This window comes from Rhinolophus sinicus, linkage group LG06 (genome assembly GCF_036562045.2).
Source record: "Rhinolophus sinicus isolate RSC01 linkage group LG06, ASM3656204v1, whole genome shotgun sequence".
Taxonomy (NCBI): Eukaryota; Metazoa; Chordata; class Mammalia; order Chiroptera; family Rhinolophidae; genus Rhinolophus; species Rhinolophus sinicus.
Window position 1 is genome coordinate 15371280 of NC_133756.1, and position 25177 is coordinate 15396456.

Below are 25177 nucleotides of genomic sequence, written 5' to 3' on the forward strand. Positions count from 1 at the left end.
CAACAACCTAGAAGAAATGGACAAGTTCTTAGAAACATATAGCCTTCCAAGGCTGAACCATGAAGAACTGGAAAATCTAAACAGACCGATCACCAGTAACAAAATTGAATCAGTCATCCAAAACCTTCCCAAAAGCAAAAGTCCGGGACCAGATGGCTTCACTAGTGAATTCTACCAAACCTTCAAAGAGGATCTAATACCAATCCTGCTCAAACTCTTCCAAAAAATTGAAGAAGAGACAGTACTCCCTAACTCATTTTATGAGGCCAACATTACCCTGATACCAAAACCTGGTAAGGACAGCACAAAAAAAGAAAACTACAGACCAATATCTCTGATGAATACAGATGCAAAAATCCTAAACAAAATTCTAGCAAATCGAATACAACAATGCATTAAAAAGATTATTCATCACGACCAAGTGGGGTTCATCCCCGGGGCACAAGGATGGTTCAACATCCGCAAATCCATCAATGTGATACATCACATAAACAAAATAAAGGACAAAAATCATATGATTATATCAATTGATGCAGAAAAGCATTTGACAAGATACAACATCCATTTATGATTAAAACACTTAATAAAATAGGTATAGAAGGAAAATACCTTAACATAATAAAGGCCATATATGACAAGCCCTCAGCTAATCTCATAATTAATGGTGAAAAACTGAAGCCCTTTGCTCTACGTTCAGGAACACGACAGGGCTGTCCCCTATCACCTCTGCTTTTCAACATAGTGTTGGAAGTCCTTGCCAGAGCAATCAGGCAAGAGAAAGAAATAAAAGGCATCCAAATTGGGAATGAAGAAGTTAAATTATCACTCTTTGCAGATGACATGATGCTATATATAGAAAACCCTAAAGACTCCACCAAAAAGCTATTGGAAACAATCAACGAATACAGTAAAGTTGCTGGCTACAAAATCAACGTACAAAAAGTCCATTGCATTCCTATATACTAACAATGAAATCTCAGAAAAAGAAATACAAAAAACAATTCCTTTTGCAATTGCAGCAAAAAGAATAAAATACCTAGGAATAAACTTAACCAAGGATGTGAAGGACCTATATGCTGAAAACTATAAGACATTTTTGAAAGAAATTGAAGAAGACACAAAGAAATGGAAAGACATTCCGTGCTCATGGATTGGAAGAATCAACATAGTTAAAATGGCCATATTACCCAAAGCAATATACAGATTTAATGCAATCCCCATCAAAATCCCAATGGCATTTTTTAAAGAAATAGAACAAAAAATCATCAGATTTGTTTGGAACCACAAAAGACCCTGAATAGCCAAAGCAATCTTAAGAAAAAAGAACAATACTGGAGGTATCACACTTCCTGACTTTAGCTTGTACTACAGGGCTACAATAATCAAAACAGCATGGTATTGGCAGAAAAACAGACACATAGACCAATGGAATAGAATTGAGAACCCAGAAATAAAACCACATAAATATGGACAGATAATTTTTGACAAACAAGCTAAAAACATACAATGGAGGAAAGACAGCCTCTTCAATAAATGGTGCTGGGAGAATTGGATAGCCACGTGCAAAAGAATGAAACTGGACTGCTATCTGTCACCATGTACCAAAATTAACTCAAAATGGACCAAAGACTTAAGCATAAGACCTGACACAATAAACTGCATAGAAAAAAACATAGGTACTAAACTTATGGACCTTGGGTTTAAAGAGCATTTTATGAATTTGACTCCAAAGGCAATGGAAATAAAAGCTAAAATAAACTAATGGGACTATATAAACTTAAAAGCTTCTGCACAGCAAAAGAAACCATCGACAAAATAAAGAGGCAACCAACTGAATGGTAGAAGATTTTTGCAAACAGTGCCTCCGATAAGGGGCTAATATCCAAAATATACAAGGAACTCATGAAACTCAATAACAAAAAAACAAACAAACCAATTGAAAAATGGGCAGAGGACCTGAAGAGACATTTCTCCAAAGAGGACATACAAATGGCAAATAGACATATGAAAAAATGCTCAACATCACTAATCATCAGAGAAATGCAAATGAAAACCACAATGAGATATCACCTCACCACAGTCAGAATGGCTATCATCAACAAGACAAATAGTAACAAGTGTCGGAGAGGCTGTGGAGAAAAAGGAACCCTTATACAGTGTTGGTGGGAATGCAGATTGGTGCAGCCGTTATGGAAGGCAGTGTGGAGGTTTCTCAAAAAATTACGAATAGAATTACCATATGACCCAGCAATCCCTCTCCTGGGTACCTACCCCAAAAATCTGAAAACATTTATACATAAAGACACAATGTTCATTGCAGCTTTGTTTACGGTGGCCAAGACATGGAAACAACCAAAATGTCCTTCGATAAATGAATGGATAAAGAAGTTATGGTATATATACACAATGGAATACTATTCGGCGGTGAGAAAAGATGATATAGGAACATTTGTGACAACATGGATGGATCTTGAGAGTATAATGCTAAGCGAAATAAGTCAGACAGAAAAAGTAGAAAACCAGATGATTTCACTGATATGTGGTATATAAACCAAAAAAAAACACAAAAGAACAAGACAAACAAATGAGAAACAAAAACTCATAGACACAGATAATAGTTTAGTGGTTACCAGAGGGTAAGGGGGGTGGGGGTTGGGAGATGAGGGTAAGGGGGATCAAATATATGGTGATGGAAGGAGACCTGACTCTGGGGGTGAACACACAAAGGGATTTATAGATGATGTAATATAGAATTGTACACCTGAAATCTATGTAATTTTACTAACAATTGTCACCCCAATAAATTTAAAAAAAATGCACCAAACTGGAACCTAATAAACACAGGAAAATCAAATCTAATCTTTGATTTAAAAAATATATATATATGGGGTTTCTTTTAGCACTAAGCTGTCTCCTGCCTATGTGGGGCCACCAAATCCAGTGTGAAACCCAATCTCCAGTCTGCAACCCTGGCTCTGTACCTGGGTGCATCTGTAAGAGACTTCTCTGTAATGTTGGCAAGAGCACCAGCTCGAATGGCTTTAAGTAAAAGAGGAATGCACTGGTTCGTAAATTGAGAAGGCACAAGGGGAGTTTGCTTCAGGCTCAGCTGGATCCAGGTGCTTAAACAAAGGGGTGGTAAACTACAGCCTGTAAGCCACGTCTAGCCTGCCACCTGTTTCATACATAACCGTTTATTGGAACTCAGCCATGCTTATTATTTACATATTGTTGTGGCTCCTTTCACTCTGCAACTGCAGTTGAGTAGGTGCGACACAGACCACATGGCCCACAGACCACTAAAATATTTACTACTAACCCTTTATAGCAAACCTTTGCCAACCCCTGGCTTATACAATGCATCAGGAATCTACCTTTATCTCTGGCCTGAATGTTATTGTTCGTTCCTCTCACCCCTGGCCCCTAATCTCCATAGACTGAGAGTGTGGTTCCCCAAGTGAAAATTGGGGTGTGATCCCTAGGGGAAGCATAAATGGCTTCTGAGCAGGCCAAAACAACAGATACCTGCTCTCCAGGCTCTGATCTTGTTTTCTATGCAGCGTTACACTGAGCTGCCGCGGGGCATATCCCTCATCTTGGTGGCATATGGAGTGAGACTGCCTCAGTGTGTCCTCTTATTATCAAGCCCAAAACAAGATCAGTAAGGGGCCGTGGCTCCAGTGCAACCATCCGATAAAGAGAACACCGTCAGCAGCATCATTCCCAGGGCGTTGTACGGATTAGAGCATCTGCAGACCAGCCCCACTGCCACTTTTGATCAGGAGGGAGCATTCCATGTACATTTATTAGAGTTCTGTGACTCCTCTGGGTTGGGGGTCCCTGTTGGGGAGCGGTCCTAGCCTTGCCAATTATAATTCTGCTGTTAAAACGATTCTCAAAATCTTATAATTTTTTGGTGAGGTTGTATAAACACAGGAACCCCATAAACTGAGAACCTCTCTCACTGCACCCCTGACACAGACAATGCTTTCTGATCCCTGGTGGGGTACGCGGGCATTGGAGAAACTGTGCATCCAGGTTTTGACTGTGCGGTTCCAGAAGAGGACACTCAAGGCACCCCATTTCTAAGAGCGTGCCACTCAGAGTCATCTCCACGTAGGCTAGTTGGTGAGCAGTGGTGTCCACGTAACGTACTGGGTGCAGGTGTCCTATTTTATTTGGATGTCCTCCGTCTTGGGCCAGAGGAATCATTCCCTAATTAGCTCCAGCATCTGTTCCCTCCCCAAGGCCCAGAATCATCATGTGTGGACCTCAGTGCTGAGGGGCAGCTTTTTGAAACAGTACCAACTGCTTCCACAGTCCGTTTATGAGGCACACAGGACCCTGTGCAATACCAAATAATCGGGGTCACCTCTGTCCTTCCTAGAGTGGGACATTCAGGCCATAAGAGGAGCTCTGTGCCCTCCCTGCTGAAAGGAACCACTTCTTCCCCTTCACTCTCAACTGCTGCTCACTTCCTAGTAAAGCTCTTTGCCGACTTCCCCCTACCTCCATCTGGGGCAGGGAGGGAGATCTGGGTTATGTAATTCAAGGTTGTAAGGACAGCTTCTGAGGGTTGCCCCAGGCTGTCAGCCAAGACTCTTCCAGACCGATTTGCCATTCCAAATGGCCTACACTCCCTCATTAAAGCCAGTCTCAGTGACCGGAAGACATGACCTTTGTAACACAGCAGCTGCACCTTCAGAGCAGATGATAACAATGCTGGAATTCCAGACCACTGGAGCTTCCATCCAACATGCCTCCTAATATCCAAGTCAGTGCTGGTAAGTGAGGCAGGCGGGTAGCTGCCCACCCCTGGAAGGGTGCTCCACACTCATATTCCTTAAATGTGTTCTTGATCATCCACTTCAGCAGTCAAACTCTAGTCTGTTGATGGGTTATTCGGCCTCACCGCTAGATGGTCCCTAATGAGCAAATGTCACAATTGTATTATTTCCATTGACCTAATATAACACCACCTTCCATTCTTTTGTCCTAAACCAAGGTTTTTTATCTGCCTGGCACCCTTTCCTTTGGGGAAACAACGCTCCCTAATTCCATGTGGTTTAGGTGGCACTGATGCCCACTCCCCCCCCAGAGCCCACAGGCGGGTGCGTGACAGAGGCCTGGAGATCATTCCATTTCTCTAGCTATAGTGATTAGTTCAGGGGTGGGCACATGACCAAACAGGGCCAATCTGGCTCTTCCCTGGGAGTTTTCAATTAGACCTCCCAAGAGAATGCTCTCTTATTCTCTGGGAGTGCAAGCGGGGGCCACTTCACTGTCCCCATGGAGGAAAAATTCTACAAGAAGAAAGAATGAGGCCCACAAGCCAGTTGAGCTAGAGGTTAAGTAGAGATGAGAGATGGAGAGAGAGACAGAAACAGATAACTTTGGTCACCATTTGAGCCCCCAGACCCAGCCATTTCTGAATATCTATCTTTTGAGTAAATAAGATATTATAAGGCCCCAATCTCTTATTTCATCTCTGTTTAAAATTGTAATTGAGACTTGAGGTTTCAGTGACAATAAATAGAGACTTGAGGGAATGAGAAGTTACTGACATGAAGGCTTTTGAAACTGCAAAGTATTGGGCTAGATATTTTTTGTGTGGCAAAGATTAAGAGTAAGTTGAAAGGTGAGAGAGAGAGACAGAGAGAGAGAGAGAATATTAACCATATAGCATTAAGATCTTATTTCAAATTTGTTCTTTCGTATCTTGTCATAATGATATTGAGTAGTTTGTATGCAAGAATCTCTCCTATAATATTCTACTCTAACTACAATGGTTTATTGTTTTATAACCCTTAACCTTGAGACTATGATGCTTGTTTATTGTAGGAAATTGTATTTACTCATTGCAAGTTTGTTATAGGAAATTGAACTTTCCATCAACCTTGTAATGTTTAACCTGATAAGTATGACTTCAGTGCTCTTGTTTTATTTAAATCAACTGGCAGTATAAGAGTAGTGGAGTTTCTTGGCATTTGGACAAAGTATTTGTAAGTTTTGTTCCTCTTGCAGAAGTTACGCAAGAAAAACAAATACTGATTAGAGCAGGAAACATTAAAACCACAATGGAGAATCTAAACTTTTTGTTCTACACCTTGGACTTTTACATTGTCTTTTCTCTGTCATGTCCAATGGGACGAATCCTTCCAAGGTGGAGTGGTGAGAGAGGCCAAGGCCAAGTGGAGCAACCAAATCAGTACAGGAGCACAGACTAGCTGACCCCTGGAGTTCTGAATGCCCTCCCCTCTCTCAGGGCCTAGACATTTTAGAGGTCCTTGGGCACACACACAGACCTAATATTGATTCCTAAAGCTCCAGGAAGCCACTGGGGTCCCCTGGTTAGAGTGGGAGTGGATGAGGTTGGGAGCAAATGGAGATCTGAACCTGAGTCCATTTCACAGAAGGCCCAGGGAGGCCCCAACCCGATCTTGCAATCATCCTCCTAGTTCCTGAAGGTGTAACGAGAACCCAGAGCTGCAGCATCTCCTGATCCCCACCCACATCCCTGACTCATGTGGATTAAGAGCTTTTTTCATAGAACGACCTAAGGTGAGCTCCTGGATTTCCCTCTCCCTCTAAGCAAAATAAAAGGAATGCTACACCCCTGGGATGAGCATGTTAGTAAAACCACAAACAAATTGAATATACAGAATTGGTGATTGCCCTCGCATACCAACTAATTCTCCAATTCTTTTGGCCACAGTCCAAGAAGGACAGGTTCGGAGAATGGCAGTGACACGTCACCCGTTTCTTTCACGATGACTGTAGCTGTTGCTCCAGTTTGGATCAGAACATATCTGTCCATACAGCTCCCGGCACGAGCTGCCTCCCCTCGATGTTGCCTGTCTGCTTAAACCATTCGTTCTCAGCAATTACGGCCCAGCAGCTCCAGAGCTAGGTATGATGGTGGCCTCCACCTTGTCTCTCTTCTCGTTCCTTCTCCCGTGATGCCCTTTTCTCCTTACCGCTCCTTGGAGATACCACAATGCAACACATACATGCGCTCAGTTCAGTGGGATGGTGAGGTCTGTTCACAGCTGACACCACCTTGGTCAGTCCTTTGGGTGGTTTCCACTCCAACACTACATCCTAAACCTGGAAAGAGGGAGAAGTACACTTTATTAGAAACCACTGTTCTTTTAGCCAGAAAAACACACACTTACAGCACAGAAAAATGTACAAAAATCAATGTTGACTTCTGACTTGAGTTTTGCTTCCAACCAGTACAAAGATTATGCAGAGAAGTGTTTTCAGGGGTGGCTGAACCCTCACAGTACCTCAGTATGCAAGGACGTTTTCATGCAGGCTCTTACTGTACCCCTCCACACTGGGAGGACAAAAGTCCCTCTCGAACCCTCTCGCTCTCTTCTTTGGCTCCATCCACTTGTGTCCTATAAACACTTTTTGTCCCTCCATAGGAGCCTGCCTCATTAGATTCTGAGACAAGCTGTCAGTTGTTCAGTTCGGTCTGGTTTAGCTCCAGATAAGGAGGGGTGGAAATGGGGATAGTGGCCGTTGGTTGGCAGAATATCTACAAGAAAGACAGACTTTTCACACTCCCAGTATCAGTCTCCTCTTGGCATCTGGCCTATGTGTTATTACTCAGAAAGAGCTGTTGTCTCCTTGGTTAGGTGTCACATGGCCACATGCTCCTTTTGTCACTCTGGTCTTTGTATGTCCTTTGCTTCAGGAAGGCAGGTACAGGCCCAGAGGGGACCCTGTGCCACCACAGTTGTCATTTCTATCTCAGAGTGGTTTCCACAATTTTCCCCTGACTTTGAGATGGGACTCCAAATTTCATTACAGCTCAGGCCTGATCAATCTTCATTTCTTTGTTCCCTGGGCACACCATGTGATACAGTTGTGGTTTGTTAGGAGGGAAAAAAATCTGCAAATCTGCACACTTGGCAGTCATAGTGAGGTTGGACTCTGGAGTTTGAGATGAACGATTTAACCCAAGCGGCAGCCGAGAATCCCCATTAGATAAAACAGCTCAGACAAGACCCAGCGGACTGGATCTCCTTGAGCCACTGCTTCTGCCACCCTCTGCTGGACTTGAAGTCAGTCTCTATGCACCATGAAATTCCCCGAAATATCAACCCAACTCCCATGTGACAGGAAGTTTCTTGGAGAGCAGGAAGAAAAGGCCGTACGACCCTCTTCACAGCAGAGCCCTCAGATCCATGCTGCTTCATCACCTTTCCCCAAGGCAGAACCCACACTCTTCCCTTTTCCCCACCACGGACCACACTTCAGCCTCTCCCTGCCAGGCTGGTTCTGGCCCTTTCCTGTTTTGTATATCAAAATCCTGCCAACCTGAATATACCAATCAGCAGAAGAGAAGCCAGCCAAAGGGCGCTTTGCAAAACAAAAGCCCAGTCATTAGCTAAGCAGTTAAGCTAACCAAACGTTGTCTCTCTGGTGGCTCCTGGTGGGCCTCAGTTTATCCCACCACTCTGTGTGCAAAAATTAGAAAAAGCCAAAACATGTTTCTGTGAAACCTTGTCTTATTTTCTAAAATGAATCTTCCACTCCTATCCCCAACACACCTTTCTGCCCCTGTTCTAACTGTGTGAAGGTGTGAAAGTAGATTGAAAGTTCTGCCCTTGCCGGTTTAAGACAGAATCCCTCTTTTATCAACAATCTGAACTCTGAACTTTTGTTTTTACTAAACTATCCTGTAGCCTAACACTACCCAATAGAACTTTCAGCAGTGATGGAATGTTCTATAGATACACTCTCCAGTATGGCAGCCACTACTAACCCATGTGGCTATTCAGCACTTGGAATGTGGCTAGGGTAACTGAAGAACTAAATTTCCAAAATTATTTAATTTTAATTATTTTATTGGGCGTACACATTGGGCAGCACAACTCTAGCCTCATTCCACCACTGATAGTGAGGGACATTATATGAAACTGTCAATAAAGCCTTGAAATTAAATGTACTGTAGGCTAGTAAGCAGGATGTTGACTAGTTCATGGATTGTCCTCTCACTGGGAAAAAACTTTCTCAGGTCTAAGAACCTGGAAAAGCAAAGCAGTTCTTAAACAATGAGTTAGTTTTGTTTTAAATCTTAAAGGCGTTATGAATTACAAACGCAATTGTTTTTTCTTTTTTCCTTTGGCTATTAGGAAGCTCAGCTGAATGTAAAGCCCGCTTCCACCGTGTCCCCTTGGACACTAGCATCATTCTCGGTTCCATTTATTTCCCTCCTACCCTGTTGTCCTTTTTTAGTGTAGTGTTCAATGATTTTCAGTAAATTTACAACATTGTGCAACTAGCACCAAAAAACATTTCCATGAGCTCAAAAAGAATCCCTGTGCTCTTCTCCAGGCACTCCACATTCCCACGGGCAGCCACTGCTCTACCTTCTGTTTCTGTAGATTTGCTTTCTCTGGACATTTTATATAAATGGAATCACACAATATGTGATCTTTTGTGTTTGGCTTCTTTTACTGAGCATGTTTTTGAAGTTCATCTGTAGACTCTATCATACTTTATTCCTTTTTATTGCCAAATATAGTATTCTACTATATGGATATACTACATTTTGTTTATCCATTCACCAGTTAATAAACACTTGAGTTGTTTCTACTTTTTGGCTATTACGAATACTGTTGCTATGAACTTCCACATATACGTCCTTCTGTAGATGTGTTTTCATTTCTCTTGGGCAGATACCTAAAAATGAAATTGCTGGATCCTGTGGTAAATTTATGTTAAGAATGCCAAACTGTTTTCCCAAGTGCTGCACCATTTCACATTCCCACAAGCAACGTATGAAGGCTCCAATCTCTCCACATCATCAACACTTGTTATTATCTGTCTTTTTTATTATAGCCATTCTAGTGGGTGTGTAGTGGTATCTCATTGTGGTTTTAATTTGCATTTCCCTAAGGACTAGTGATGAGCATCTTTTCATGTGCTTATTGGCCATTCATCTATTGTCTTTGGTGAAGTGTCTGTTCACTTATTTTGCCCATGTTTAAACTGAGTTATTTGTCTTCTTATTATTGAGCTATAAGAGTGCTTCCTGTATTCTGGATACAAGTCCTTTATCAGACATAACATTTACAAATATTTTCTCTTACTCTGTAACTTGTTTTCACTTTCTTAGTGGTGTTTTTTGAATTGAAAAGTTTTTTAACTTTTATGAAATCCAATTTATCTTTTTTTTCTTATAGTACTTGTGCTTTTGGTGTCATATGTAAGAACTTGTCCTAACCCAAGGTCATGAAGATTTACTCCCATGTTTTCTTCTAAGAGTTTAGTTCTTACATTTACATCTATGGCCCAGTTTGAGTTAATTTTTTAATATGGCATGAAGTGTTTAATATTTTTGTATGTGGACATCCAGTTGTACCAGAACTATTTGTTGAAAAAAACTATTCTTTCCCCATAGAATTGCCTTGGCACTTTTGTCAAAAATCAATTGACCATAAATGTAAGGGTTTATTTCTAGACTTTCAATTTTGTTCCATTGATTTGTATGTCTATTCTTATGCCAGTATCACACTGTCTTGATTACTGTCCTTGTTTTTGCTTTGTTTTCAGTTTCTTCATTCACTTACCTTTAAGTTTATTTAACTGAGAGAACAGGTCATCTCCTTTCTCTTTCCCCAAATTGATATTAGCTCTTGGCAAGAATGTAATTGAGCCTTCCTAAAATCAAGTCATCAAAGCCTCTCTTGTGAGAATCATTGAGAAGTCATTAAAAGGACTATGACCATTTTCTTATTCAAACAAATCCCAAAGGGGATCAAGAAAGGAACAGACATTCTACCCTTGCCACGATAATCGGATTTACTGATTCCCAGGGAAAAAGGAAGAATCACCGCTAATTACGAGGCAGTTAAGGAATTATTTCCTTTCTCAATATGGCTTTAGAATGTACTAGACCTAAGAAGTAACATCTGTTTTTGAGCTGTAGGTATGAGTGTATTTGTTTAGTAGGGTCAATATTTAAGGAAACCAGTATGGCTGTTGAATATCAGAAAGAAAGCCTTTGAAGAAAAGAAACCCACTTTGAAGGATGCGATGTAGAATGCCGATGCCCTTTCCCCCAAGAATGATCTTTGGGAGGAGCTGCCAATTCGAACATTACTGATCAACCTGATGAGCCCTGCAGACATGACTCATGAGTTATCTTGGCTTGGAGAACTGAATGGAGGAGGGGAAAGGATCCAGGGAGACAGACCCCATCCTGGTGAGGAAAGTGGGTTGCCAGGGGCATTGATGAAGGATGCCGTCCAGAGAGAAGCTGTATAATGGAGGATAGGAGAGTGAAGTTACCATTTGACTCCTGAGATACTTTTCTCTTTGGTCGCTGGGAAAGCCCGAGTTATTACCCAGCTGTAATTTTCTCTTTCTGCACTGTAATTCCTTTGTTAAGCTGCCCTACTCATCATTAAAGCAAGTCACATATGGCAACCTAGCCTCATATGACAGCTTTGGGGGGAATAAAAAGAAACCATGGTGAAAGGGCGGGGGGCCTGCTCTATCCACACCCACCTTTTGCTAGGGTTCATGGGGAGGAAGCAAAGATTTCTTGAGGGATCACATCCCAAGCTCCAGGTGGTGACCAGTATTATGAGATGTGATCCCTTGCAGAACTCAGAACATTTAAAATGGTGGAAAGGCTCCCAACTGAACAACTCAGGGGAGGTCATGCAACCTTCTCCTCCCCTGTTTATGTCAGATGAAACCCACCTCTGAAGGGGAAATTGGGGATAGGTGAACATTTGTGTCATATTTTTAAATGTATTCATTTATTCACAAGTATATAGTCCTACTATGTACCAAACATCTTGTATTACATGTTTTTTGTAAGTCACCTAAATCCTTTCTGAAAGAAAGGTAGAGAAAGAGAGGAAAAAGTACTCAATAAATCTTGCTTGAATGAAGGAATTGCAAGAGCCAGATGGCATGAGCCTTAAATGAGCAGGAATTTTTCCATGAGGCTGAGGAATAATGAACTGGGAGTGGCTTTTGAGAGCTGAGCGAGAGGAAGGCTGTGTCCTTCCTCCTTCCTCTGTGGTTACGGAGAACAGCAGCTTTTGGGGAGACACTTAATGGGTCCTCAGTTAGGTAGGAATTGGAGGAAGGACCTCTGAAGGGGCTGAAGGCTTCTGGAGGGCCTCAGGGGAAGGGGGAGGGAGCACTGGGAAGTTGGATCAGGAGAGAGGAAGTTCAGAAGGTTGACTGACGATGAAACAGGCTCTCATTCAGACAGTAACTGAGGATTACCAGGATATTGCTGCCCAGTGGGATTAGCGTTTAAATGGTCCTCCAAGCCTGTGCTATTAGAGGCTTAATTATGCTAATTCTAATAATCATCAAATAGCTTCTATTTTCAAGAACTTGTGATGTAAAACTCTAGTAAAGCTCTTTACAAACACAGTTTCATGTCATTCTTACAATGCTGCAGTAAGTCACATACTCTTTTACAGAACAGGAAACTGAGGCTTAGAGAGAGAAATAATCTGTCCAAGACCAAACAGCTAATAAGTGCCATCGGTGTAGTTCAGACCCATAATAAGTGCCAGGTCTGTATGTCTCCAAATGCCAGGTTACCCCCAGCAGCTGGTCTGTCCTGACTGGGGCCAGTTTAGCCGGTGGCGTACATGGTATCCGTGGCATGTGGGGAGTTTTTGGAAACCCGGAGGTGTCCATGATATACACCAATGAAGCTCTAAGTCCCTGGCCAGAATCCCCCAAAACACTCCTGAATACCATTGCCAACATTGCCAGAAACCCCGAAGGACTCCACCCACCTTCCACACAAGGCTGGGGTCCCAGAGAAACATGAATGCATAATTAATGACGTGGAAGAAACAGGGCTCTGTAAGAATGTCTACCAAACAACTCTAATCTAAACTAACAGTCAGGGAGGGCTGACCCAAAGAAGCAACGCTTAGCTGAAAGTGAAGAATGAGCTAAAAGGTGAAGCGGGTGTGGTGGGAAAGTCTTCTAGAAAGAATGTGCAAAGTCCTGGTGGTTGCAGTGGGGGTGGGGGCACATGTGCATTTGAGGAATTGAAAGGAAGCCAGCACAGCTGAGGAAGAATGTGGTGCTGGAAGGTGTGTGTGGGGTGGGATTTAGTACTTGTTAAGGAGATGGCTCTTTATCCCAGGAACAATGGGAAGCCATTAGAAGTTTTAAAAGGGGAGTGACATGCTAAGACTGGAGATGAGCTTAGCGGATGCAGTGAGATCAGTTAGGAGGCACTGCAGGAGTCCAGGTAAGAGGTAATGATAGCTTGGACCACCCAGGTACCAGTAGAGATGAAGAGAAGGGAGTAGATTAGAGAGATGCTTTGGAGGTAAAATTAACAGGATTTGGTGGTGGTTCCTAGGATTGTGGCTTACCTATTAGATGGCAAATTCACTAAGACAGAGAAGACTGGAAAGGTATCAGAGAAGGAGGATCATGAGTTAGGTCGTGCAAATGTTGGGGCTAAGGTGCCTTTGAGATATGAGGTGGAGATGTTTACTAGGTAGTGGGCGAGGCTCCCATTGGTCAGGAGCTTAGACAAGAAGTTCTCCAGACTGGAGACATAAAGGTGTAAATCACCACCAAATGGATGGTAATCAAAGCTGTAGGCATGGATGACATCACCTAGGAGAGTTCACAGTGAGAGAGGGTAAAGGCCTAGGAATAGGCCTTGAAGAACACGAGGGTTGAATGGCTGAATGGGGTGACCCGGCAAAGGAGACCAAGGAGTTAAGAGACAAACTGGGAAAGTATGGTGCCAAGGGATTCAAAGAAGCTAGTCTTTTAAGAAGTAGTGACCGAAAGGTCTAAAGGGTGAATACTAAAAACAAAACAACAACAACAAAAAAAACCACCCAATTTTGAGACATAGAGGTTCTAGCTCAAATATCATGTTTCAGAGGAGTTGTGGGAGGTGAAAGCGAAATTTGACTGATTGTTGGAATGAATAGGAATGCCTTAATGGCCAACATTGGGAAAGAGCTGAATTTAATTAAGGTTGCAGGGAAGAATCCAGTTGAGAGGGTGGGATCAAGTGCTCAGAGAGGGGGGGATAATGGGCAGAGTGGGGTACCTGAGAAGCAGGTGAGGCTAGGGAATTAAGGATGGGCAGGAGCACTCACCTGAGCTAGGAGGAGGGGTGCTCTCTGTAACTTATTGCATTGGGAGAGGGGCAGATGAAGGGAGATGTGTGAATGTGTTAGTGAGGAACTGGGGTAGGTCCTATCTGGTGGCTTTAATCTTCTCTAAAGAAGGAGGCAAGGTCATATCTGCCAGTGAGGAAATAGAGGCTTAAAGAGGATGGAGAAAGTCAGAAATAGCCACTGCAGAGGGTGGGGTTCCAAGCTGACTGGAGAAATGTGTCCAGAGCCCAACTGCAGTCAGTGGCTATGATTTGTGGGAATGTCAATCTGACCTGTGAAGTCACATGGCTGCTTGACCATGGTACAAGAAGGCAGCGAAGGAGGGCTCCTCCGGCCCTGGGGATTGGCTAGGTAGAGTGGCAAATGGGTTTGGGGTATTGACAAGCGAATCATTATGTTGGGCCTTGGCATCTGGGTTGGACAAGAAGAAAAGGGAAGGAAGGAGAGAGCTGATATGTTAGCAGAACACAAAGAGGTCAAAAGGGAAGAGGTCTGATCAGACCAAACAGTTATCCTGACGTTGCAGGAGCAAGGTGGGAGCAGCAGAGGTGCAGTTAGGGCTGGGGACAAGGCGCAGTGTGTGATGGTAAGAGTGGGTGGCCCAAGCGGCCTGCAGGAGGCAGCCATTGTGATGAGGAGCTCGAGGAGCTGGTCCTCCTGCTCTGGTGCTGAAGTAACCCAGGCAGAGGGGAGCAAGTAGCAATGGACACTGAGAAGTCCACTAAGCTGGAAACAAAGGCACAGCCACTGGATTTGGCAAAATGGAGGTGAATTGTCGTTATGTCAAAGCAATTTCAGTGGAGTGTTGGTCCCAAAAGCTGGGTTTAGTGGGCTGAGTGTGAGCAGGAAATGGAAGAGTGGAGGCTTCGTGTGTAACAGCTCTCGGGTTTATTGTGAGGTGAGCAGAGAAATGCTCAATCTCTCCCACTCTGGGGAGTGGGGGGTAGGTCAAGGAGGCAGATTTGTTTTTAGGATGGGAGAGACTTAGACATAACTACGGGCAAACGGGAATGATACAACAAAGAGGATGGGAAAGGGAGAGGGAGAGAAGCGAAGTCCTGGAGGAGCCAAAGCACCCTGAGCACAAGTGGAGCCAAAGCTGGGGCTGTCCTCCTCGGAAGGAGGACAGAGAGGAGGGCGTAGGTGAGGGTGAGTGTGGTGGGGGGGGGATGAAGGAGTCCTCCTCCCATGACTTCTGTTTTCTCAGAGAAGCTTGAGGTAAAGTCACCAGCAGAGTGTTCTATTGAGAAATTAACACTTGTGTCATTTACCCCTATAGTGACTCATCAGGAAGGAATGTAGGGTCTTCGCTGGACTTTTGTGTTCCAAGACCTGGGCCTTTTTCCTCCCATCCCACACCTGAGAAGATAAACAGACTGCTTTGCTGTTCCTGTGTCAGAGCTCCTGATGGACTAAGAGGGAGAGCATCACTGTGTCTCAGGCAGTTGATTCTACAGCAGGGAAGAGAGGGGCCCCATGCCACCCTGACATGGCCCCCAGGAAAGTGGCTGTGTGTCACTGCAAATGCCACGAACAAAGAGTTTCAACTTTGTGAGTCTACAGGAGAGGCTCTCTTGAAAGAGTCTGGGATGGAGAGAGTAGTATGTCCCCTTCCCAAGAACTGGGCTGGACAAGTTAGGTCCTACAGATGGGAGACAAACAGTGGAAGCCCCATGGCAGTGACAGCTAAAGTCTGCAACAGCAGCAGTGGCCCGAAAAAGACCTCAGCCTTTTCCTGCAAGGCTATGAGCACATACTGACCACCTTTGGGGTTGTGCAAGCTACTGAGTTCTTGGGCAATTGGAGGGAGGTGAAGGAAGGCTGTGAGTGATATGGAATTCTTGCTGATCTGGTTAGGATAGGGACTCAAGCTGAATTTAATTTGATTTAGCCCAACTGAAAGATGTATTCACGTCATGAGTTTGAACAGAGTGTCCAGTGGGCCCAGAACCCGGACAAAGGGTGAACAGTGAGGGGGAGCTGACATCTGGCTCTCCCTCACCCTGCACCCTGGGGCTGGAACGGCAGACACAGAACTACCACGTGGCACCACCCGGCCTTCACGGATGAGCACAAGGACGTCCCTCCCTGCCAGGCCCTGGAGTAGGGCGGCAGGTCAGTCCCACATGGATCCCACGCTGAGTTTGGCAGTCTGGACAGAGTCTTGGCTCCTCTCCTTCTGTGTCATCCACTCACAGGCCTGGTCACCTGAGGTTCTTGTCTGGGTGACCCAGGGCCTGGGCCTCTGGGTGTTTTTTAACCTTGGCCTTGAGTTCAGTTCCAGGTGCTAGGCATGCTGAGACCTGGGCAGGCTTCTCACAGGCATTCTCACGCCCTGCCTCAGCAAACACTTGACCACAGGTGGGTCCGAAGATAGGTGAGCAGGGGCTAGAGACCAATGAGTTGAGGTTCCAAGACCCCTGTGTCCCCATGGAGGTTGAAGCAAGAGCCCGGTCAGCACAGCAGTGGATGGGTCTGCAGACTTCAGCCACAGGAGTATAAGGTCCCTGACCCACTGACCTAAGTATTGTGTTCACAGACCGGGCAGTGCTGGGCAGAGGGAACTGGCCTGCCAGAGCTGCGGACCTACTGAGACCCCAGGCAGCAGACACGCAGGTCAGGACACATCACAGCCCCTGTTCAGTGCATGCCAGGCCTACAGAAGCCCCGGGTGTGGACAAGCTCTGGGACTTGGTCAGGGAGCTTCTCCCCTACCCAGTCACGTCTGATGGATCCCTGAGCACAGGAGAAAAATCTACCTGTTTATTCCTTTAATAAATATGTATCCAGCACCTGTTTTGTGTCTGGTCCCCATGCTGGTGCTTCTGTCTTCAGGGAATCCACAGGCTGTGGGGTAGAGGGATAGACATAGGTACAGGTGTTGGTGACACCTAGGGCTTAGAGTTTCAGCAGGTAAGCCCCCAACCCATCCAGGGGTTATGGATGGCTTCCTGGCGGAAGTGATGGTTCTAAACAGGGACCATTGGTTCCAAAGTACCATTGGTTCCAAGATACTGAAACCAACTCAAGATAGAGCAACTCTTAGGAAGTGTTTTCTTCTATGACTATGTGCAAGAGATTTTACGACCAACTTGGTTTTGCGTGGTCCAAACCCCAAAAATCAGAATCTCTCTTCCTCCCTCTCTCTCTCCTCTCCCCTCCCTTCTTTTTTCTCTTTCCTTCTCTCCTTCCGCCCCTTCCTTCATCTGATGTGTACTTCACAGAGCCACATGATCTCTAGTCTCTTTCTGTTTTTCAAGGTTTGCAGGACTGGTGACCGATTGGATGGGGGTACAGGACAGAAAGTATTTCTGGCCCAGTGACTGAGTGAATGAGGATGCCACTGCCTGAGAGGGGAATTATTGAAGACCAGCAGATCTGGGGTAGGAGGGAGAGTGAATTTGGTGTACCTGAGGGACATGCAGGGAGTAGTGTGGAGAAGGTTCTTGGTTATGTGGGTCCTGAGCTCAAAAGTGAGGCCCAGACTGGACATAGAGTTTTGGAAGTCATCAGTATATGGTTGGTGGTGGTCTAGATGGTCCAGAGAGAACGGATGGGGGGGGGGGGGAAGGCTAGCACAGACCCTGGGAGGAGCAGGAGGTGGTAAAGATTGAGAAAGAGTGGCCAGTGAGGAGAGTACAGGCTATGGAAGCCAAGGGGAAGGACTGTTTTCACAAATCAGAAATGAGCAGGCATAATTGGTTGAAAAGTAAACTTTTTTAAGTTGGGGTAAGAAAACTCAAACAAAAACCTAAACCCACCCTGAATTCTGAAACACTGGAAAAAAATGTCTAAAAACGCATAAAACTTTTACTATTTCTCCCGACAGTACACCAAAATTACCAATGGGTAAAAAACCACTGACTGGGAATATTCATTTTTGATCTGTTTGTCATCAGGATCTAATTGTTTGCCTAGAAACACTGAAGCCAGTACCATCCTCTTCTCACACACCAGGGGGCGCACACGCACTGTTTCTGAATCCAAATCATGGGCAAAAGCAGGCAGTGAATTAGGTGATAACCAGAACTTGACCCCTCAGCCTGGATCCCTAGATCCCTGCACATTATTACACTGTGCTCCCTGAATCTAGGTGCTTCAACAATCCCAAAACTTTGTTTATATCTCACCTGACCCCCAAACTCACAGAGGTATCAGAGAGACCCCATAGAAGATGAGAGACCCCACAGGAGTCCTTACCTGAGACCAAGGCAGTAGGGGCAGATTCTCCATCTTTCACCAGGGGGGTGAGCAGGAGAGGGCTGGTGTGGTTTTGGCTGACTCTTAAGTGGTGGTGGCATGGACTGGGAGGGTGGGTTTGAAGCTGGGGGCTTTGGTGTTGAGATATGACTCTGGGTTTGGAGATCACCAAGTCCCTGAGTCAGGGCTTTAAATAAATCTTCACTTAAGTTATTGGTTTAGCTCAGAAATGTATAGGATTGGTATACAAGTTTGGTATCAGAAGTCAGAAACTTAATACCAAGGTTTATATCGAGTTTGGGAGACATCAGCAAGTCTTGAACTCAAGGGCCAATTCCAGACTTGATTCAGGTTCACAGAAGGAATTGGTCTAAATATTGGGGTGTTGGCTAGCCTTGAGTTGAGGTTGACATCAGGTCAGAGAAGTAGAAGGTGGATATGGGGATGAAGTGGGTTTGCATGGAGTTTCTGCAAAGCCAGTCTCATTAATCTTGGATTCCATGATTATTATTAGAGTTGGGTTAAGTTAGGGTCTTAAATGGCCCCAAGGATGGGTGGGGTTTGAGGTCAGTATTTGTGTTAGGTCATTGTCTGATGATTCAATCCTGATTTAGGAAGTCAGAGTCCCAATTTACAAAAATGTAGAAAGTGTGGTGGTGTTGACCTGGAATTGGGAATGCAGTATTGGAGTTTTATGTTAAGGTTTGGGGTTCAAAAGAGAGCGTACTGGGGTCCATAACAAGGTAGCTATTAGATTTTAGTGTTCATATAAGGATGGAGGTCTCAGTATTGGTACTGGGGTCCATTTAAGAACCAGAGTTGGTGCCAGTATCACTATCAAGCTTAGATGGGTAAAGGTGGTAAAAGGATTTAGAGTCAGAATTAGTATTTGGGATCAACATAGGGCTTCAGATTTAAATTACTATTTAAGCCAATTTCGGGGCAGATTTAGGGATTTAAACTCAATTTGGGGTTTGGGGTGTATCTGGGCTCAATATTAGGTTCAGATTTGTATGGGGAGGAAATGGTGTCCTAGAGAACTATTAGACTCATATTAGGATTGGGAGCCCCCAATAGGATCTGGACTTCGTCTGGGAGTTCGGGATTATCCATGCTCACTATTGGAGTTCTGGTTCAATACTGAGAGTTCCAGTCAGTGCAGATTCGAGGTTGGGTTATGGCCTCGCCGGGCCTAGTAGGCTCCGCGGCTGTATGAGCGAGAGTGCACGAGGGGAGGGGCGGCGCCGGGGACGCGCACGGCAGGGGCAGGGGCGCGGGCGCGGGCGCGAGCGGGGGCGCGCGGCTGGAGCTGGCGCGGGAGCGGCGGGAGCAGTGGCGGCGGCGGCAGAGGCGGCGGCTCCAGCTCCGGCTCGGGCACCGGTTCCGGCTCCAGCTCGGGTGGCGGTGGCGGGAGTGGGACCTCGGGGCGGCGGCAGAAGACGAGAGGGAGCAGCGGCCCCAGCGGCTTGGGGGGGACATGCGGACCGACGGCCCCTGGATAGGTGGTGAGTGACCCCCGCGCCCCCTCCAGTCCTCTCCGTGTGCTTTCCTTCCCCACTCCCCCCGTTCTCTCCCCGAGTCCACCCAGCAGAGCTGGGGGCGGTCCCGGGGGGCTGGGGGCGCCGCTGAGGCCGGGCCGCGCCCCCACCTGCCGAGCCCGCAGCCTCGGCTCAGCCACCCCCCCAAGCCCGGCGGCTCCTCCCCGCGCTACCCCGCGGCAGACGCGCCCCCCACCGCCGCCGGCTGGCCGGCTTCTCGCCGCCCTCCCCCGCCTCGCCCGGCCTCCCCGCCGCACCTGAGCCGCAGCCCGCGCCCCCCACCCTCCTAGTGCAAAGTTTCCATTTTGCATTTGTGCTCCCCCTCCTCAGTCCCGCCCTGTTTCCCCCCTCCACCAGCGCGGACGCGCTCCGGGGGCGGCCCTCCACTTCCCACCACCACCCCAGCCCCGGGCGGGTCCAGGCCGCGCCCCCGCCCCCGCCGCACGGGCGCCCCCTCCCAGCCGGCAGAGGATCCGCAGCCGACTCGGCGGGGTCTCGGTCGCCGCCCCGGCGCACGTGCGGTCCCGGGGTGCGCCGGGCGCGGATTTGGAACCCCAACCCCCACTCAGCTGCCAGCGCGGGCTGGGGAGGGGCCAAGGTGGGCCGTACCCACCCCACCCCGGTGCGGCGACCTGGAGGCTCTGCATTGACCTGTCCCGGGAGGACGTGTCCACTCGGACCGGCTCCGGAAAGTTCACTCAGTCGCCGCCCGGCGTCCCGTCCCGTCCCGTCCTGGTGTGCCCTGGTCCTCATCGCGGTGCCCACATTTTTGTCTCAGCTTCTTTCTCTCTTTCTCGGTCTCTATCTCTGCCCTTCATCATCTCTGTATCTGTCTCTCTGTGTCACTGCTTCCCAGTGTCAACCCCCTGCAATCCCAGGGTCTTTCCGCTCTCCATCCCCAGGTCCCTGTTTTCTCTCGTCGGGTCTCTCTGCTCCCGCCCCCATTACTGATTCTTCCAGATCTCTCTGTCTTGTCTCTCACTGGTCTCTTGGTGTCTCTGTCTCCCACTGACCCGAGTCTCCGCCCCGCTGTGCTAGACCCCCTCCCCATTTCTCTGGAATGCTGCCCCTCTGGTTTTTCCACCCCAAGGTGAGGGAGGGGCTAGCTTTCCTCCCCATTTCAACATCCCCTGCTCTAGTGCAGGGGCCCCCAGTTGGAGCAGGTTGGGGGTGGGATCCCTGTCCCTGCCTGAGCTGTGAAATGGAAGGGAGGCTGCCAGTTAGGGGAACCTCTGGATTCCCCTGGGGGCAGTGAGGCAGAGCCTGGGAGGCTGGACTACTGAGTGGTGGTGATAAAGGCTCCACTTTGGCTGCTGAACAGACTAGGGCAGGGATCCAGAGTGACCGGGTGGGGGAATCTGGCCAGAGAATCCAGAAAAATGCATTGGGGTGGGAGGCCTGGAAAAGGAACTGGGGTGGTGCTTCCAGGGGGTACTTGGATCCCCTGAGAAGGGTAAGGGATCCCCTGAGAAGGAAAAGGATCTGACTGATCCTTTGAGAGGCAATAGGGATCCGATGGGATCCACAGGAGGGTTCTGACAGGAAATCTCAGGAAATTCTCTGCTTGGCTCCTTATTAATTCTTGCTTCAGGAAGCAAGAAAATCCCTGTTTTTCACTGATTACATGAATGAGCCTAGGGCTTCAAGAAGAAGCAGGTGTAACTCCCCAAACACAGTCCCCTATATCCGCAGGACCCCCCTTGTCCCTGCACAAGCCACACACCCACACCCCCCTCATTTCCACACTCAGCTTCCCCCCACCACATCCAACTTGCCTTCCTGCCCTCACACTTGCACACTTGGGCCTGCACAACAGCCAGAGCTCAGAAATCTGTGTTTGCACAGCATGCACCACTGCTGTGCTTGTGCACTTATAACACCCCTGTGCACATTTAGGGAGGGGTGTGTGCACACTTTCTTACACGTTTTTGCTGGCTCAGGGTACCCCTTATCGTTTGAAATGTCTCTGCAGTTGTTTTCTTTTCATTGCTCTTCCTCTTCCCTCTTTCTTTCCTTTAACGAGGAAATTGTTCTAATATAATTCGTTCCTTTCTCCTTGTTTTTCTCCCCCCACAGCTCCTGACCTCCTCTCTGTTCATCTTTGTGTACCCAGTGAGGGTGGATGTGGTGTCTGGCTAGCAAGAGAGGAGGCTGGATTTGGGTGCTGGTGAAGCAGTTTGGGCAGGGGGCACTGCAGGAGGAGACTGGCCAAAACTTTTCTTGGAAATTGTATTGGTATGCAACAGTATGCTGCCCCTGGCGATCTGTGCTCCCTCCACTCTCTCCCATCACCCTAACTGTGGGAGTCCAGTGGTGGGGGCCCTCAGTCAGGGAGTCTTTTGGAGAAGAGGGACCTGGACCTCCTTCATAGAGGCTGTGACAAGCACTACAGCTCCTCCACTTCCCAGTTTGAGACCTTGAAGGAGATTCCTTCCTCCCTGAGCCTCAGTTTCACCTCCTGTGAAAGGGGGAAGCTAATTTAACCCTGGTTGGGTGTCAAGACTATTGTGAGAAACCAAGGGAACTGTGTGGCAGTGCATCAACAGCAGTGGCAGTCGCTTTCCGTGTGACTGACACTGCTGTGTGCTTGGACCAAGCTTGCAGCCAGGGCCTTGCCTTTGAGAAGCTCATGGTCCCTGGGGGAACAGATTGCATCATGGGAAATGCAGAGCAATTCAGTAACCTCTTATTGATTGTCGACTGTGTGCCAGACTCTGGGCTAGGCACTTCCAGCCAGGCTGCCTTGCTTTCTGTGGGATTAACAGCTGTGTAGAAGAGACAGCCCACACCTTAGAAGCTGCTGAGGTTTAGCTCAGCATCAACTCACCTAAAGCAATTGAAGTTCTGAGCTGAGGTTAGAAGGTTGACAGCGTTCAACATGATAAGGCAGGGGAGAGTCCTGAGGTCAAGATGAGATAGTCCAGAGGACACCAAGAAGGGGCTATCTGAATTGGGTTTTGAGGTCTGAATAAGAGTTTTCCAGTTGAAGAAAGGGCATTCTAGGCAGGAAAAAACAATCTGAGTGAAGATTCAGAGGTCTTGTTGCTTTTGGGGTATTCAGAGATATAGCAGATCACAGAGGGCTTTGAATGCCCTGTTAAGTAGCTGTGATTTTACTCTGAGAACACAGAAGGGAGACACCAAAGGACTGAAGCTTGGAGTGAGGATTCTGTGGCAGTGGGAAGTGGATGGAGATAGGATACTCAGTGACGAGGAGGGTGCAGGTAAGTCAGGTGAAAGATGATGGTGGCTTAGATAGAGCAGTAACATGGAGCCATTTAGAAGGCACATTTATTGGGACAGGATGATTTGTTGGATGGGGAGTGAGGAAGAGGAAGGGGTCCAGGTTCCTGGAAACGACTGGGTGGGGCCTTCACAGAGCTAGGGACTTGGGAAGAGGGGTAGATTTAGGGGGCAGATAATGAGCTCAGGGGTGGGGGTAGATTTAGGGGGCAGATGATGAGCTCAGGGGTGGACACATTGCCTTTGAGATGCAGCATTTGCGTTTCCGTTTCCAGGGTGGGGGAAACATCCAGGAGGGGATTGGGTGTGAATATCTGGAGTTTGAGAGAGAAGTCTGGGCCAGAGGAAGGACGGAGAGTTATGTGAGTGTAGAGCTGTACACATCAAGACAGCCTCAGTGGTTAAGAGCACAGACTCTGGTTTCTAACTGTTGGGGTTCAACTCCACATAATAGCAGTGTGACTTTGAGCAAGTTGCTTAACATCTCTGAATTTTCTTGTTTGTCAGATGTGTATAATATTACGCCTCAATGGGTTCTTAATGAGGATTAAAGTTGATATGCAGAAAGTGCTTCCAGTAAGCACTATTTCAGTGTTAGCAGTTGTTATAATCGTTACCAACAGGGGTGGTACAAACCCACCCCCATCGGAATGGCGGGGGGCTTTAAAAACTCTACATTGTTAAGGTTAGGACACCTGCTCACCTAAAGTAGCTACAATTCTGAGCTTAGGCAACCAAGTTGGAGGAGCTCAACATAGGGAGTGCCCAGACCTCAGCCCTCATCATCTATGGGACCGTGTATGTGTTGTTCAGGTATTTTTGACCTTCAGGTAGGCTGGTGTGAGAAGACTAGAAAAAGAAGCCCTGGGGAAGAGACCCCATGTTGGGGGTGGGTTCAGGGAATTCTGAGAAGGGGCAGCCTCAGCGTGTTCAGTTCCCCATGTCCTCTACCCAGCTTGGACCCTGGGCATCTAGTGAGGGATTCTTGCCTCCCATGTCTGCTTCTGAGGTCCAGATGCACCTGGACTTTGTGTGTCCCTCACCTCCACATCTAAGGATGGTTTTTGCTCCTCAGCAGTGTTTTAGCCGCTGCTTCTGGGGACAGTTCCTGGTGCAGCCAGAGGGGGCTGTCCCAGAGGGCCATCTGCGCTTCTCCAGATTTCAGTTCGTCCCTGGCCCTGCTGCCAGGCCAGGTTCTAGGTCTGACCGATGACAGAGAGCCCTGTTGCAAGGCAGCCCTGATTGGTGCCAAGGCCTTTTTACCTGATCTTGGTCATTGCTGCCAACCTCACCCCTCCTGAGGCCTTTCTGGGTGCCAACCAGTGATTTCTAACCTGGTTCCAGTACCAGTCAGTTTCTTTCTGGGGAGCTTTCTAGTTGGTCTTCTGGGTGTATCCAGCAGTTCTGATTGTTCTGGGCTCTTCCCAGGGTGAGTCTAGCGTGGTTCTGGTGAAGCTGAGGGGTGATTCTGATTGCCTGCCGAGGTGGTTTGGGGGCCAGTTTGATCCCGGACTGGTGTGATTCCAGGTGCTGTTACAGCTGTTCTAGAATGCTGCCCTGGTGCTGTTCTGTGTGCTCTAGGGTCTTTCCAGGTATCTGTTTTATCTGTTCTCTGACCGTTTCCAGGCCATTTGGGGCACATTCATCTTTCCAGGTATGGCTCCTGCTCAGTTTCAGTCCAGTTTCCAGATACCAGGCCCAGTACTCTTGGTGTGGCCATGGGCATGGCAGTATTGCCTGCTGGCTTGAGGGACCCTCCCTGTTTTCCGCCTGAGACTCTACCCCTCTGCCCCAGGGTCCCTGAGCAGCAGTGGAGCCAACAGCTTCACGTCTGGCACTGTGAGGCCCCGCGGACGTCCCCAGACAAATGGGCCTTTGAGTTTGGGACACGGAAGCTGGTTTGTCTGGCCAGACCCGCCTGGCAGCCTGTGTGCTGGGAGCAGTGGCCACAGGGAACTTTGTGGAGAAACTCGGTGGGCTGGGGCAGGGAAGCAAGCAGCCATCCTGAGTGAGGCCCAGGGCTGTGGGTTCTTGGGGGCCATGGGG

The 25177-nt window shown here is 47.3% G+C and overlaps 1 protein-coding gene across 6 annotated transcripts in view; it reads left to right on the plus strand.

The window, feature by feature from the left end:
- Window positions 1-4629: 4629 nt before the first annotated feature.
- Window positions 4630-25177, plus strand: part of PTPRF (protein tyrosine phosphatase receptor type F) — a 101306-nt gene continuing 80758 nt past the window's right edge. For 2 of the 6 annotated variants that reach the window (XM_019751123.2, XM_019751127.2), the window contains exon 1: window positions 19653-19855. The gene's annotated coding sequence lies outside the window, so the exon portion shown is untranslated. Of the gene's footprint in view, window positions 4785-6413; window positions 6562-6715; window positions 6911-19646; window positions 19856-25177 lie in introns of those variants that run through there. The other 4 variants (XM_019751120.2, XM_074334573.1, XM_074334576.1 and 1 more) reach the window with 3 other exon arrangements.